The 16758-nt window shown below is 35.7% G+C and overlaps 1 pseudogene; it reads right to left on the reverse strand.

Moving 5' to 3' along the window:
• Positions 1–16758, reverse strand: part of LOC104831811 — a 39658-nt pseudogene that overhangs the window by 4958 nt on the left and 17942 nt on the right.

Raw genomic sequence — 16758 nt, forward strand, 5'->3', positions numbered from 1 at the left:
TGTAATTGCCAACATGCAGTTGTGACATTTTTCAGGATAGCATTATGCCAGCAGTACTGAAGATTACTGTCTAATGAAATAGCTAAGATTCTCAAAAATCCAATTCTAAAGCCTGATAGGCCATAACAGAGCCTGTTTTCAAAGATCACTGAAACTCTATTGGAGTTTTATACCTCTGTCTCTTGGCAGCCTGTGAACTTTGGGGTTATAATTTCTCAAAAAAAAACGTGTCTTGTGTTAGTCAAAAAGGAAAAAAAGTTCTCTCTAAACCACAACTCACCTGTGGAATAATGTTAAGATTTCCACCTAGGTCATGGAGTCCAATAGTTGATATATCAATTCCATCAATAATTATTTTGCCTTCAGATCTCTCTAGAACTCTGAACAAGCAATTTGTGAGTGTTGATTTACTAGCTCCTGTTCTTCCAACAATTTCAACCTGAAACAGAAAGTTTTCTGATAAAGGCTATAACTTTCCATGCTACACATTCTATATGAAATATGATTAGTGAATTCAGTGTCAACTTTCAGTTCAAAACTTCGGTTTCTTTCACCAACATGCAATCCTATAGGTGGATAAAACTGAAACTCACTTTTGGAACACGTGACTCGCAGTCACGGCTTTCCCTCAGAAGCTGTACAGCCTACGCCTGGTTCAGTGGAATCCTTTCCATTCCCCTCCCTTTTGTCTAGCACTCCTCAGCTCAAACCAATGACTCTAAACTAGGTCTCACTTGGTGTTCCTTGACCCCAAACCCAAAGCTGATTAGCACTAATCTGGCAGCATATTCCTCTACATAAATATTCAGCACGGTGGACAAGAGGTTTAATTGCAAATTTGGATCTTCCTTAAAACTGCTAAATTCATAAAACATTATCTCAGCTTCTTACAGGGATAAGAATTTCTACATAGTAGGAGAAAATACTTTTCCCTTTCTCATTTGTCTTTTCTTTAATGTCTTATCCACTTAACATCTTCCCTGTTCAACATCATCTTGCTGTATCTAGTACTGGAGTCTCCTCATATGAAATCCTTTTGAAGCAGAAAGTTAGGAAACAGAATTTTATACCTCCGATTTATTTCTTCTTATATACAGTATGTTCTCTTTACTCTGTGTCTGAAAAGAGACATCATTCAGGGCTCAAGCAAGATCCTTCCTGTACTGAGCCTTGTAGTTTACAAACTCTATTATTCCTCTATCTGGCCACCCCGCTGGTGGTCTTTTTGACATTATCCATGGTTCCTGGAATTAACACCATTGGTATTTCAGTATATGACAGTAAAAATGTTACAAGTTAATAAAAACATTAGAAAAATTATATATATCTTTAAAAATCCCTGGAGCTTTAGGATAATTCCAATGCAATATAAGGGAAGGAGAACCTGCTCATGAACACTGGGCAGAAACATTCCACCTGTTTTTTTCCAGGGGTTTTGGTTTGTGTGTTTTTTGGGTTTTTTTAACAACATCTTATACACTCATTTAAAAAAGTAGACTCCATTTAACTGGGTAGTTGCTAATAGTCTGGTATCTGTTCCATCAACTGACAGGAATTGAATTTAATCTGATGCCTAATCTCCCAAATATTTAAAATGCATATTTTATGGGAAACATTTTAAGAAGAAGAGTAGGAGAGAACAGAAAGATGTGAAAAAAAGTTAAGAAACATAAACATGGGGGAAAGGGTAAAAGAGAATGAAGAGGTAGAAGAGAGTCTTGTTTCCAAGACAGACTAAGGCTCTTATGCCTCTGTACGTGACATGGGTACTACTTTCAGAAAAGCACAATAAACAAAGCAAATTGGCTTGAAACAAATGTCTCTCCAGAAGTGAGGTGACTAACAGTTAGGGGTCTGACAGGCCTCTCTTCCCATCTTAAAATGCTCCTCTTGGTTGCACATAGCATAAGAGAGTTTACTTGAGCTGTAGCTGCATTAGTCTTACTATAAAATCCATTGCTTAGAAGGATGCCAAGCAATTTACTGGTCAAAATAGGAATAAAACTGCTATGACTATAAATGTAATGAAGAAGCTACATATTATTCTCAATGTTAAAAAAAAAAAAGAGAAAGTATTTAATAACAAATTGTAACCTATTACCACTCACCAACATTAAAGTCAATCGAAGTTAATAATTTTCTATGCACATAAATAAATATTCAAGAAGAAAGCTCACCATTTCAAGAAGAATGCTCACCTCTTTATCCATTTTTGCATATTCATAAACTCTTTCAACTGAAACTGCATTGGTCTCGATTTCACATGCTTTACGCACCCAAAAATTTAGACTCTGAATTGTCTGGGGAAATAGTTGCATGACAGAATGTAAAAATTTGATTCTACTAGAATACAGCATGCTGATTTCAAAACTTACCCTGAATTTAATAATCACAGAAGCCAAAAAGTGTACAGAAAATGATGACATGCCAAATGAACTATCGCTTAGAAAATCACTCATCTTGGCGTTCCTCTGAGCACTTCTTGTCTGCTTTTAAGACTGACCAATGAGTATAACAGCTCCAGAAATCTGGAACTACTTCAGGATCAACAGAAAGTACACAGTAATTATGTGATATGTTGAAAGGAAAAACATATACAGCTCATACTGTGGGTACATTATTGTACTATTCCCTAGGTAAAGTAAGCTAGCAATACAGAACAAAGAATTTGTAATGGACATATGTATTTGGTCTACCATGTCTGGCAAATTTGTCGCCTTCAAACACTGGGAATGCTTCTGCAGACAGAATTGGTACCACTTCCATGGTTAAATATTCCCACTTCTATAGGAAAAAAGTGAGCCAAAAGAATTCTTAGTAGTCAACTGTTTTGAGATGCTGTATGCAACTAAAAAAAGAATGGTGTCAATTTGACATCAGACGGAGGTGAAAAATTGTGCAGTACTTGTGACTGTCATCACCAAGTATGGGATGATATAAAGGAGATTCTTCAATCTCTGAATAATAGAAAATGGAACTCTTTTGAGTTGGGGGTGATGTGGATATGCCATGACAGGTAATTGTCTGTATATTTTTTTTGTATTTCTATTCAATAGTATCTGTCAGCTGTGTTTCTGAAGCACTTACCACAATGAGAATCTGGATACAGCTAGACTCCTAAGCATCACAAGATTAAAGAAACTTGGATGCTTAGTTTGTGTATACATAATACTTAAGATTTATTTTAACTAGCAACTTATCAATACAATTCATCTTACTTTGACATATTTCAAATATGGCTCTCACATATTACTTTTACAAGAACAATGCCAAAGTAAATGATTTTATTCAACTTCCACATAAGCATTCCTACATAACATTCAGTAAGTGAACAAGAAATCAGTTATGAAGTATAGTTGTACCTGTTCTTATTTGGTTTAACAAAATACTTAAAAATAAACCATACCTAGTTTCATCAACTTGATTTTTAAATATGTTTGAATAATTATTATTTCATCTAAATTCAGAAGTGGAAAATAATTAATGTGAAGCTTCCCAGAATTAATGGAATTCAAAGGAAAACTCTGTTCTGCCCATGGGATTTAGTTTCATCGATGCCACCATGTATATTCACCTACACAACTTCATTTATGCATTCTTCTCTTTTCATATACAATGTGATACCAGCAAAAAATTTATACCATTACTTACATTTAGAGCATAGGATATTGATAAACCCACTGCAGAGGAACTCACTGTATTTCCAGCTAGTACTACAAACAGTGCAGCAAAGAACACCATTAAACTTCCCAGAAATTCAAGCCTGACAGATAGCCACCTGTAGTAAATCAAGGCAAAGAAAAAAGTGAATTACCTCCAAATTTTTTATAGTATAGTGAATACATTGCTAATATAATGACTCTTTGAGATCATTATATTGGCAATTTACCCACTTTACAAGAGAGATAAGCACTATCATTCCCATTTTACAGATGGACTGGGGAGGGAATATGACATCTAGAACTGGTAGCACCACTAAAAACAAAACGCAGGTCTCAACTCCTGGCTAGTGCTCCCTTCACTCCTCATACTACTTTCCTACTCTTCCTATCCGGAAAAGATTCAGGTATTTGACTGAAAAACAGAACTGAAAATCTTATCCTTGCTAATCTTTGCCAGTAATTGAACTGCATCACAAAGGAAGGAGAGGAAATGGACTTATTTCCTTAAACCCAAGATTCCACTCTCAAGACCTACTTCCACATGAACTACTGAACTATAAATTTGATTTGTTCATAAACTTGTAAGAGGAACTGTTAGTTGAAATGTAGCACAGTCCATGCTTATGGCCTATTGGTAATTTTTTTTTTTTTTTTTAATATTCTTATCCCAGACAACATATGCATATTTTCTATAAACATGCTAGTTTCTGGTACATAAAGAAGAAATCATCCTAGTGCTTAGACATAATCTATGCATTCATTACAAAGAGTGGTGGATAAATTGCTCTCAAACTTCTGTTTCTCAGTGGGTTCACTCCGACTCAAGCTCAGCTCAGTCAAGTGCCTCAGCTCAGTCACAGATGCAGAACTGCTGTAAAGTACCTGTTGGAGATGACGCTGTTGTAGAAGTAAACTAAGTTCTCACACACAACATCATTATTTTTTCTAATGAATCTCTCTTGGTGGCCAAATGCTCGAATTGTTGATCCCCCTGCAAGAGTTTCACTGAAGTGGGAGATCACAGGGGAACGTGATGCTCCTCCTAGCCATTGAATTTGTCGTGAACTCGCTATGTAGTACCACTAATAAAACAGTACAGACAAAACAGACATTTTAAGTTGCTACAGTTTCTTTTACATTGTCTAAAGTATTTGCCATATTTATTTCCAGTTAAGTAATCTGTTAAGTAATTCCTGTAAATTTTGAATATGAAAAAGTTGGAAATGTCTACACAGAAAAAAAGGTATTCACAAACAGCATAGGAAAAAAAATCTGTCTCTTGGGACACACCAACATTGTAACGCTGACATAACTGCAACATATAAATTACTGGCAAGGTTAAAATAAGAGAACATTATTTCCAAATTCTATAGCAAATGTGCTATAACACAAGAGGTGTGTAACAACCAACTAAAACTTCTATGTAAACTTTCAAATTAGAATGTCCCACTTCTTTCTCAAATGAAAGACAGCCTTTATTTCTCCAATGTAAAGATGTCTATATTTAAATTCCTTAGTAGAGACTGATTCCAGACACTCTTTTCCTTCCTCTATATTCTTATTGTAAGAATCTTTTAAGGTCTTTAATCACAGACCATACTTTGAGCATCAAGAAACAGGAATGTAGCCATGAGTCTTTCTGAAACATTACTTTTTGGTTTCTCAGTAGCATAACTGACACTTGACAAAAAATAGCACAGGTGGTGTAGGTATCATTCTAGTTTATATCTGCTGTTTCAGGGTTACCCTTCAACTTTTAACTTTCACTATAATATACACCCCATATTTTCAGGTAACTTCATCAAATTTCTTGGTGGGATCTATATCAAAAATGTATCTTCCTAAGAATAAGGAAAATACAAAGAGAAAAATGTAAGTCGTTAAAAGTTCCCAAGCATTACAGGATATATTCAAGAAGTGTTCTAATTTCCTTTTAAGAAGCCTGAAGATTTTTTTCTGAAAGCAATTTCAAATGTTATATATATATATATATATATATGTTTGGGGTTGGTTTTTTCACAATAAGGAATAACTTAAGCCTGTACCCTTGACTGCTTTGGATATTCCACCCACATACATCTAGAAACCCTTATAAAAGCTTAATGCACTTACTTGAATAGTAAAATAAAAGTATCCCAGGGGAATAACTACCACTATGAATAGTGGTGAGGCAGATGTGATAACTAGAATGGTTCCAATAACATCTAGTGTACAATTTAGCCAAGTTCGTAAGTAATAATGGAATCGTAAGTCCACTATAAATAAGTCCTGTAATAATGCACAGAAGAATCAAGATTTTGTGAGTAAATTCCACTAAAAACTTGAAGAAAGCATCCTTTAAAAATGGAATCAAACTAAAGTATCTTCAATAAAAATTAGTAGGATCCCTCCTGATTATATTGTAACAAAATGTATTCATATATCATTATTGGTTTTTAAAAGAGAAATAGATATAATAGCTTTTAGACTACTCATAGTATGTCAGAGAACAGGCTCAGAGTGTTTGAAGTAAAAAAGAGACAGGTCTTGCTATCTTGCTACTCAATACTATTTAGCTTATGTAAAGCATAGCAGACTGAAAAGAAGGCCAGGAATTCAGATCCTAACTCCTGTATGCTCCCGTTATTAATTCTAGAAGTGTACTGAAATATTAATATTAATCTCTTACTGTACACGGTAAAGCTTTTTCAAACCCAGTTTACAGTATATTGCTACCAAAGACTAGGGGCTTGAGTGAAACCTAAGTCAACTCACCTTCTAGTGTATCACGCAACCACTCTTGGTTCTATTCTTGAGAACACAGCTATGAACAGTCACTGTATTTTCAGTAATTGGTAATGCATTGCAACAATCTAGTTATGATGAGAGTGGGAGGTATTAAAGTCATAGTAAATAACATTTGTTTGTGTATTAGAGGTTCCAATTAAAGCCAAAACACTACAAAAATAGAAAATAACATTCACTTTAAGTATATATACCTCTGAGAATGTGAATTTAATGTATTAATTGGTTTTGACAATAACATTTCATTCTGATATGCAATATACTATCGAAGAAAAATATAGTTTGGTTTTTTAAAAAAACATCAGATTTAGGTCTGGTAAACTTGTTGCACTGCAGGAATGGCCTTTGAGGAATGGCCTCCCAGTGATCTTGGACAGGGTCTATACAACTTCTACTAATAACATGTTTTGGTGATTTTGTAAGAAAATAGCTTTAAATAGTTTTTTAAGTTTTTATGTACTGAAACAGCTTTCTATTCCTAGATATTGCATTCACTTACTTTGGTATCTTTAATTTTTCAGCAATACTAAATGGAGTTAAATCTGTAGTCACTTAAGCTTCATTTTCATAAAATGGAAAATACATATGAGTTTTCCCTTTACCTTTGTAAATCTATTGATGATCTGACCAACTGGATTAGTTTCAAAATGCTGAAGAGGAAGGTGCAACACATTGTCTAACAGCTGATGATGCAATGCCCAAGAAGCAGACAGGGATCCCCTGGTGAGCAGATGGGCACTGCAGCAAACGGGAAGACCTTGTGAATGGATACATTAAAAGACAGTATGAATGGTTGGGGCGGGAAAGGAAATGGAGCTTGTTTCTGTCACTGTTTTCTACCACAGTAAGCACAGTCCCACTTCATATCTTAGATTTACAAATGTACATATTTGTATTTTGTTGATACATCTTACTACTTCATAAGTACGTTTTTCCTGCAATTAATTCTCTCATGCTAGCATGCCACTACACATCAACACAGGTTTCCTTCCTCACTGAGATGCCAACATAAATTCATTAGGTTACACTTGGATGTTCCAAGAATTCACAGAAGTATCATAAAATTAAACAGCATTTTCTTTGACATGTCTGTACATCTCTTCTCCTCTCCCCAGATTAAACTATGATACTGTGTTGCATACAATTCTGTTTATGAAACAACCAGCATTATTTCTTTACTAACACATATTCAGGCAGATCAAATTTGGCAAATGGTGAGAAAACAGTCATAAATGCTCATCCTTGCCTTGTATGAATCCCAGAAGCCCATAGATACGAAGTTTATAGATTTGTGATTGTTTCCATTCTGTGAAATCATTAACTTTTGCTGTTTCTGCAGTCCAGGTGCTAAGCCACAGATTTTGTCCAATGGCTAGTGCATTTTGTCCTAAATAAGCAGCTATAGTTAGCCACATCCATCGCCAGCCGAAGGCTTGGAGGTATTTCAAAACAACTGACATTTTCATCTAAATATATTTAAAAAATAGAACATATTAAAAAGAGTTACTCTTAAAATCATTATCATTGTGAAGGCAAATACATATTATATAATGTGACTCAGATACATTAAATTCAGAATAAATCTAAAGAATTTAACTAAATCTGGTAACTTAGGTATATAAAATCATACTGCAAAAAGGTTTCCTCTCCCCCCATACTCTGCTCTTTAATGATTCATATTCTAGGCAATCTTGCTTGTGCCAGTTTCCAGTCTCAGACTTAAAAAATCTTACATATGTAGATTATACAAAACAAACAAATAAAAACAAACCAAACAATCAAACAACAGTACAATTCCTGGGCAGTTTGTATGAAGCAAACCTTACTCTATTCATCAATGGAACTAGAAACTTTAGAACTACCACTCTGTGCTACTGGAGCCAAGGAAATTAGTATCGGCAGGAGAAAGTTCTCATCCTTGGTGTAAATGAGACTAATGGGACCAAACTTAGCTAGGCCACTTGAAAGGCAGAACTGGTAGGAGCAGAATAATGACAGATTCTTGGATTTCATTACAGGGTCTGCAGTGAAATGAGCTCTAGTTGGCACAAACTCTTCTGTCTCTTCTGCAAATTCATTGTTTTCAAGTGCCTATTTCTACCACCTTGCTAGAAACTCATACCTTCTTCCCCTCTCCACCTTCCCCATTCTTATTTTAATTAAACTGTAGCTTCCCAGGAAGTTTTGACCTTCTGCACACTGTTTCACTTGTTCTTTTCCCTCTCCTTAGCAGTGGCATATTTTTTTAATGGAGACTGCAGAAAGTGAGCTTCTAACATAAAACAATACTGCAGCAGTATTACCAGGCAAAATTTCTAGTCTCTGCTCCAGGACACAGGTATTTAAACTTCCTAACAGTAAGACAGAATGTTTTTCTAACAGAGGTAAAGCTTTTTTAATCTTCTTCTTTCTGAAATATGCAAACAGACTGGACCTAAATGTAATATGAAAATACAGCCAGTAGCAGATCATCAAAATCTCAAAAATCTCAGACTACACACTTAAAATTTGGTCAAAATCTGTAAGATTTATTTTAAATTCAGTAATGAGATGTCAGGTAACCTTAATAAGAAACAGAAAATTGCAACTGCAAAATAATACATTTTTATAAAAACAAATGTCAAAGCCTATTCCATTACTAATACTTACACCAGCAGTGGCAACTTTTTCTTTATTGTTATTGAGTATTTTCCATTGATCAAAGGAAGAACTGCAAACAAGAAACACTTTCAAATATTCTTGTATCATCATAGAAAGAATATATCCATTTATTCCTAAGCAAAAATGCATACTATAAAATCTTGTAAATTTTTCCTATGGAGACACGAACTGTCCTCAGCTGTTCTATTTTTGTTGTTAGAATAATGTTATGGTCAGAAGACAACACTAGGTATGGCCTTTTCATTTCTTGTATAATTATGTGTAGATAAAACTGAGCTTGCCCTACATAGGTGTCAGCTAGAGATGTAAGACCACCCTTTTCTAAGGCATATAAGTGTGGTGCAACTTGGTTCTCAGCCCCTGTCTGGGCCCAGGATTAGGGCTTACAATTTGACACATCCAATTCTACCACTTCTGGACCAGGGTGGTTAAGCTTAAGTGTCCTGCATTGTCTGAACTTGCTAGGTTGAGTGTCTTCTACTTCATCTTTGCACTATCTTCTACCACTGCAAATATACCACTACAGTGCTTTACAAATTAATCTAGGAGGTCATTCAACAATTTTAAAGCCTGGAAGTTTTCTTAAAGGTGGAAAAAGACAAATCAATGTTACAGGGGAAAAACAAAGCATAAACAATTTGTTAACACACCAAGAAGTCAAACTGTTGCCAGGGAATTGTGGGTGCATCCACATCAGTGACTCCAGTTGGTCTTCTGAAAGTCCCCTTTATTCCTGCTTTAATGTACTTTGGTTCACACTGTGGACACATATTTAGCTATGGACAGTGTCGATATAACCAATCATATTCTATGCTTGTGCGCGTGGACAGTGACTTTGCAGAATATGTGACTATAAGTATGTGTGTGTTTTAGCAATAAAGGGTTGTCTGTCATCTGCTTTCAAGATTACAGGTGTCCATCTACTTCAATCTCCTCACACACAGTGAAGCAGCTCATACCAGACCTCTTGAACTCATGCAGCATATTAACTGGATTTTTTTCGTATAAAGTGAAACCAGAAGATGAGCTCCAGATACATGCTATCCAGCCAACTGCTGGTGGGCATTCAGGCTTAACCCAAGTTTACACAGTGAAGCATAGCAGCACGGCCTTCAGTACTTAGGGTTGTTCTAGCATTGCATCAGTTAAGCAATGGCTAATGGGTTTTTTTAAATACTTACTCTTCATGTTTCAGCAGTTCTCTTTGTTGCAGACTCCTGCCCAGTTGGCCCTCTTCTTTTGAAGAATTCACTATAACAGAAAAAAAATTAGAAAAATCTTTTCAGTATTGTACCATGAGTAGACGGGTACAGTACAAGAAGATAGAAATAAAAAACAGGGACAAAATAATGAATGGGGATACTTTAAATTAAGAACTCCTTAAATCGACCTAGTCTTGGGACAGCTGCTACACAAGACAGACACATTTATGACCAAATGCTAGAACTGTGACAGCAGGTCAATCTCCCTCAAGAGCCTAGAGTCTCTTTAGAATTCCATTCTTGCTTAGTGAAAGTATTAGTATCCCTGCAAATATAAACACTAATGTTATTCTCAAAGTATTCTTGCATCATGGCTGGAAAACCAAGCTTCCTGCTCTTTGTGCGTTAATGAAAGGAGTCAACACTTTTTTTCTTCCAGGAATGGCTTTTTATTTCTTTTTTATATTTGATATTATTTTTGTCAACAGATCTGTTAAGACAAAGATATGTTTTCTACATCCATCCATCCTGCTGAATGTACCTCTGCTGTATAATTTTGTATCACAACACATCGCATGCTGTTTCTTCTCCTCATTACTTTGGTTCCCCTTCCCTCTTTTTATTACCCTTCATGAATAATACATATTTCCTTACATGGATACCTCACACTTTCATCCCAACACAGCTAACTCAAGACTGCCCACTGCTGCCTTTTGCAAATTTGCTGTTCTGTCTTTCCACTCTTCCCTGTCAAAACCCAGCAAATATTTGAGAGTGCTGGCTCCAGTATAGGGCCTGAATTAATAAGCCCACCAGATTGTGCATTGTACTTACTACAGGCTCAATTTAAAAGTTACTAAGCTAACTGGAAACCAGCATTATAAAGATCTGCAGTTACTTATCTGTCATAGGACTCTTCCGTGTCATGTGGAGAGATTCCTTGTCTCAAAATTAAATAACTACAATTAATCTCCTCCTGAAGTACATGATGAAAACAGGTCAAACAGACTGCATTGTCAATGAACCTATTTCTTTCCCACAACTGTAAAGAGCACACATCGAACAACTCTGGTACAGAAGGAAGTTGAGTCCCAATCCATGTGAATGATTTGTTAAGTATGATTTTCTAAGATACCTGCAGTACTTGTTTATATATGCTGTCTACTTGTTGGCTGGAAGTATTTCATAAGAGTATTAAAAGTTTCTTTTTTTTTTTCTCCTGCAAATGGACCATATTTTCCTACTCCTTCTACTGTGCTCCATGATTACAGCAGTCTAAGGTGATGGAAATGCGAAGCATCCAATATAAAACAGGACATAGTCATTGACACTGCAAGATTAATTTGAAATGTTTGTAAGTTATTTATTGGGTGATAAATGCGTAGCAGAATCAGAGATAATACAGTATGTAAAAATAGAAAACAACTGCATAAGGCAGCTTTATCATACATTCATTAGTTGAAAGAGTAAACCATTTGATGTCAAGATATTAAAGCCTGAATTTTTTTTCAGTTTATAACCTATAGTTCTATACCAAAACATAGACAGGAATGCTCTACATTTTCCAGCAATTATTCTATTCATTTCTAGGAAGTGGAGGAGGAATATTTTGAGATGCTTGAATGAAAAGGAAAAAAAACATTAAGCAACCACAGTATACAAATCTCACCTTTCATTAGGGTTGTCTCTCCACTTGTATGCTCTGCACTGAAGACTTGAATAAGGTCAGCAAAATTAGCTCTCTTTGAAATGAGTTCTTGGTAGGTCCCCATTTGATTTATTCTGCCCTCTTCCATTACTATTAATAAGATCAGTGTGAGACAGGAGCGTTAGGTTATGGTTCACCAATATACGAGTCTGAAACACAATGTTTTCCATTTTACCATATAAATATAAAGCATATATTAAAAGTAGAGATTATATTTTGATAGCTCGAATGATATAATGGATTTTTTTCTGGAATTTTGCTCATTTGTCTACTTTATTATTATTGTTATTTATTGCCTACTTTACTACATTACTCTCTTAATTGCTGATTGTAATGTCAAAATTTATGCTTATAGCTACTTGCTATTACTTGTACTTACCTGTTTCTTAAAGTTATCTTCTGCTCAGGAATGGTTTAGATTAGGTTGAAAAGAGAAGAGGTAGATACTACAGCTTTTAATATACTACATGAATGTTGTAGTAGTTTGATAGTCTCAATATTAAAATCTGCTTACAAGTCTACCATTACTAGAGTTCTTGCTTCTGCAAAATACTTACAACCCACGGAGCAAGTAAATTAAGAAAAGGGAGAAGGGAGAGTGGGAAAGTGAAAAACATTTACTTTATAGTAAGTAACATATTCATAACAGTATGTATTTCATAGTAATACATGCGTTTTACAGGCATCAGCCAGTTGGAAAAATCTGTACAAATTTGTAACACTGAGGAGAGCTTTTTTACAAGCTATCTTACCTTCCCAGATGAACAGTTTTAAAATGAGAAAGTCTATTCCTTCTGATTGCACTTTCCCCTCAGAATTTCTTTGTTCAATAGCAAGCCTTTCTTTCTATAACCTATGCTGACTATAACCTATTTACTGCAGTGAGGCATCAAGAGCAACCACAAAGGGCTCCACCTTGCCTTCTATATGCAGATCACAGCACTTCTCAAAAACTGCCAGTAAAGAAGAAATGAACAAATATTACATGAATCTTTCAGACTCCCAGGTCAGACCATGTCTCAACCTTTTTTTCAGTCTGTCCTCTCTACCCAATAGGCTTCAAATTGGCACAATCAGCTGTGCTTTTTATTTAGCCTCTTTATTCAGAATAATTTTCATCAACACACTGGGTAAGAGATGAGCTTTTGCAGAACGACTGGGACTTTTACTGTGTCTGTTGTATTGTACAAAGCAGTTCATCCGCAAATTGAAAGGAAGCCGTCCTACTTCACCTTGCTTTTTAGCAGACCTGAAGGGCCAATTAGCTTCTCAAAAAGATGTTTCCCAACATGTACATCTACAGCAGACAGTGGGTCATCCAGAAGATACAAGTCAGCATTGCTGTACACAGCTCTAGCAAGACTCACTCTGCTTCTGCCCTCCACTTATATTGACAGCCTAAGAAAGAAAGCCAAAATATTCCACATTTAAATATGAAATACTAAAAAAGACCAGTGTATCACACTCAGTTTCGTCATTATTTTTTCAGGTAATCAAAGTAAATTTTATACTAGATATGAAAATAGAAAGGTAACATTTGGAATTTCAAGTAGAGTAAAGTTTGGGCTCTGTTGATTAATTCCCACTCCAAAATAGGCAAATGCAAGGTACTTCGGAAAATTAAAAAATAACTTTTATTTACTGTCATACAGGCATTTTTACAGTATAGAGGAAACCCCTGGAGAAAAGAACAGGGCTGACAAACTTCTATATAGAAAAGAGCCATTTTAAAAATTAATAAGAGTTCAGAGCTTAAATAAAAGTTAAGTTCATAGTAAATAAACTAAGTAGGGAGATGGGCTAGATGTACTTGGCTGAGCACTGCTTAGTCATCAATGTAAACTATAAAAACATAAAAGCCATAACTTAAATTACTGCATAATTTCTGACACCTCAAATTGTCACCCTTTCTCCAATCTCTGTTTGGTCTCCATTTGGTAACTATTCCAAATCTGGCAGTAAAGCACAAGACTCTAAAACAAGTTCGTAGTATGGCCTGTTTAGATTTGCACCAAAGAGAACATTTTCCTGTAAACTGTCATTTTGAATCCAAGCCTGCTGAGAAACATATGCCACTGAACCCTAAAAAGAATTGGAAACAATTTTTTCACTTGGGCTTTCTGAACATCAAAAATAGCATTTAAAAATACATTTGAAATTCCAGCTTTACCTCAAAGTAACCAGTAATTACTCCCAAAACTTAGGCATTATTAAACTGTTAAAATTTTTACTAAGTCAGGTAATAAAACCAATCTGTTGTATATTCCTGTATAACAGCTTGCCTACAATTGTTATAAGAGCCCATACTTTGAATAAAACTGACAGAGCTGCGACATACACTGAGGGAAAGATCTCAGTGAGATCTCAGTGAGAAACAGGCATCCACTGTAAGATTTATATGCAGAAAAATGGTTCTGTATCAGGTATATATCAAAATACAGTTTGATTGTATTATTACATAACATGCTGTGGAGTGTGTCAGCCATTAGAAATTAAGGTAACAGGATAGGAACGATAACTGGAAATGCTCTTAGATTTTTTCTTACATTAAGCTACATGTCCTGTGAAAATCTATTAATTTTACAACAAATTGATAGTATAGACACACTTGTTGGGTATATGCCTTCCTTATTAGATTCTACAGAGCTGATCTTTTTCCCATTAATTCTCAGATTCAGAACACCTCAACTTCATATTCTTCCCCCACCCCCCAACAGCGACAGGATACTGTACTAGATTTCCACAGGAGTGGATTCTTGTTCAACACTTATTTTCAAGGCTGAGACACTTCTTTAACATTGTCACATACACTTGCAACCAGATTAACTGATATCGTGTTTATCCATTGATATTTATTGGCTCAAGCACTGTAGTCTGCCATCAGAAGTTAACTTCCTCCATATCTATAACCTATAAAAAACTTCCCTAAACACTATTCTGTGATGGGGACTTTCATTGCTCTGTGTAACTACAAGACAAGTTAAGCTACAGGGTTTCCTATCACTAGGAGAGCCAGCACCTTAATTCTATCTCTGCCTAAAATTCAGCTTTTGCCTCTATTTCCATATCCTGTATCTTCTCTAGCCATAAGCCATTGCAAGAAAGATGACCATCTTCTACAACAGTTTATGACCACTCCAAGTGCATCATGTTTGTACAGCTGTTTAAAACCAGCAACCATTAGATGTTTAGACTCAATATATGACTTAGACATTCATGATTTTTGCACTGAATTATATAGATTATTTAAAAAAATGAAAACAGCTTTGCAATCACTTAGGTTGAAAAAAAGAAAGAGAAATTGTTACACTGTTAACAAAGCGTCACTGTGTTACTTTTAAGATTTAAGAAGCTGAAGCTACCCTTGCCAGTATTTCTACAACCATAAATAGTTGAGGAGGAAAAACTGCACTTTCAAAAGCAATTCTGCTTAATTTAGGTATTGAGGAGTGGACAGGGCAGGGGGACACGGACAGACAATCTTACTTTTCTCTGAACTGTTCCTTCAAGTTTCTTCATTTCTCCAAGAACAGCAGAAAGGAAAGATGACTTTCCAGATCCAACCTGTCCCACAACAGCAACTAAAGAGCCTTCAGGAATGCTGACACTCAAGCTGGAAATATTGAGGCAGACAAATTAGTTATCCTCTTTGTAAATACTCCATCATGTATAGGTTGTGGTCACTGTAAGAAAGAAATACTCTATTTTACCCTCAGAATGATGAGAAATCAGTACTTCAGTTTGCATGTCTTTTGACTATGTACCGTTCAGAAAATTCCAGTAATGACTTTAAGTATAAATGTATTTGTCTGCAAGTTAAGAGGTTGTGCTTTCATCTGGTCACAATAAAATCAAATGGGAGACAGTCTAACCAATAAATAGTCTTATCATATTCTTCTCAGGCCTGTGGTTCATGTTCCATGTTACTCTGACAATCAACTGCTAGACTTCTCATGTAGCATCTACTGTAGCCAATGCGTGATCCCTCTTAAGGAAAAAAATAGCTGTTTGGGTAAATAAAAACTGCCCTTCCTAATTTTGACAGCAAAATATGCAGATAAGTACAATATGTACTCATAAACTTTAGCATATAAGGAGAGCCACTTGCTGTATCTGTACTCTATGCTACCTGGATCTAACTGTGTTCTGATTTGAAGGCCTTATGCTAAGATAAGCATAGTCTCTTCAGAATGGAGCTTGGAGCACAAATGAGGTAGAGAAAGACTGTACCCAGGGACTATACCAGACTTTAATGAAGTCTGTATGTGATGCTGAAGGCAGCTCATACCTGGATACTATATTGCAGGCTATGGTGGCTGAGATGTGGATGCTCAATGCCATGTTATGGGAAGTGATCCCCCCAGCCCTGAGAGGAATAGGATAGATAGTGTGGTGAGATGGTTAGACTGGGTGGGTTGTAACCTCTTCAGCTGCCTTAGTAAAATTTAACAGCTGTATAGAGCTTATCAAATAGGTTCTACATTCCACTCCAGCATTTCATTACTCCATTTCCTTACTAACTCTCCAATGTGTTCATTGCGTAGCAGTTTAAGCATAGCTGAATTTACACCTAAGAAATACCTTGTAAAGAAATGACAAAAACAGGGGTGGTTTCAGGCAACAGAGACCACTGTCAGAAAACCAAACTGTTTGTTTGTTTGTTTGTTCTTTGCAAAGGAAGCCACAACCCAATTTTAAGATCAGTATTCAATGCAAGGCTGCATAAACTACCCTAGCTTAC

Source organism: Haliaeetus leucocephalus, unplaced genomic scaffold, assembly GCF_000737465.1.
Source record: "Haliaeetus leucocephalus isolate CR32 unplaced genomic scaffold, Haliaeetus_leucocephalus-4.0 Scaffold228, whole genome shotgun sequence".
Classification (NCBI taxonomy): Eukaryota; Metazoa; Chordata; class Aves; order Accipitriformes; family Accipitridae; genus Haliaeetus; species Haliaeetus leucocephalus.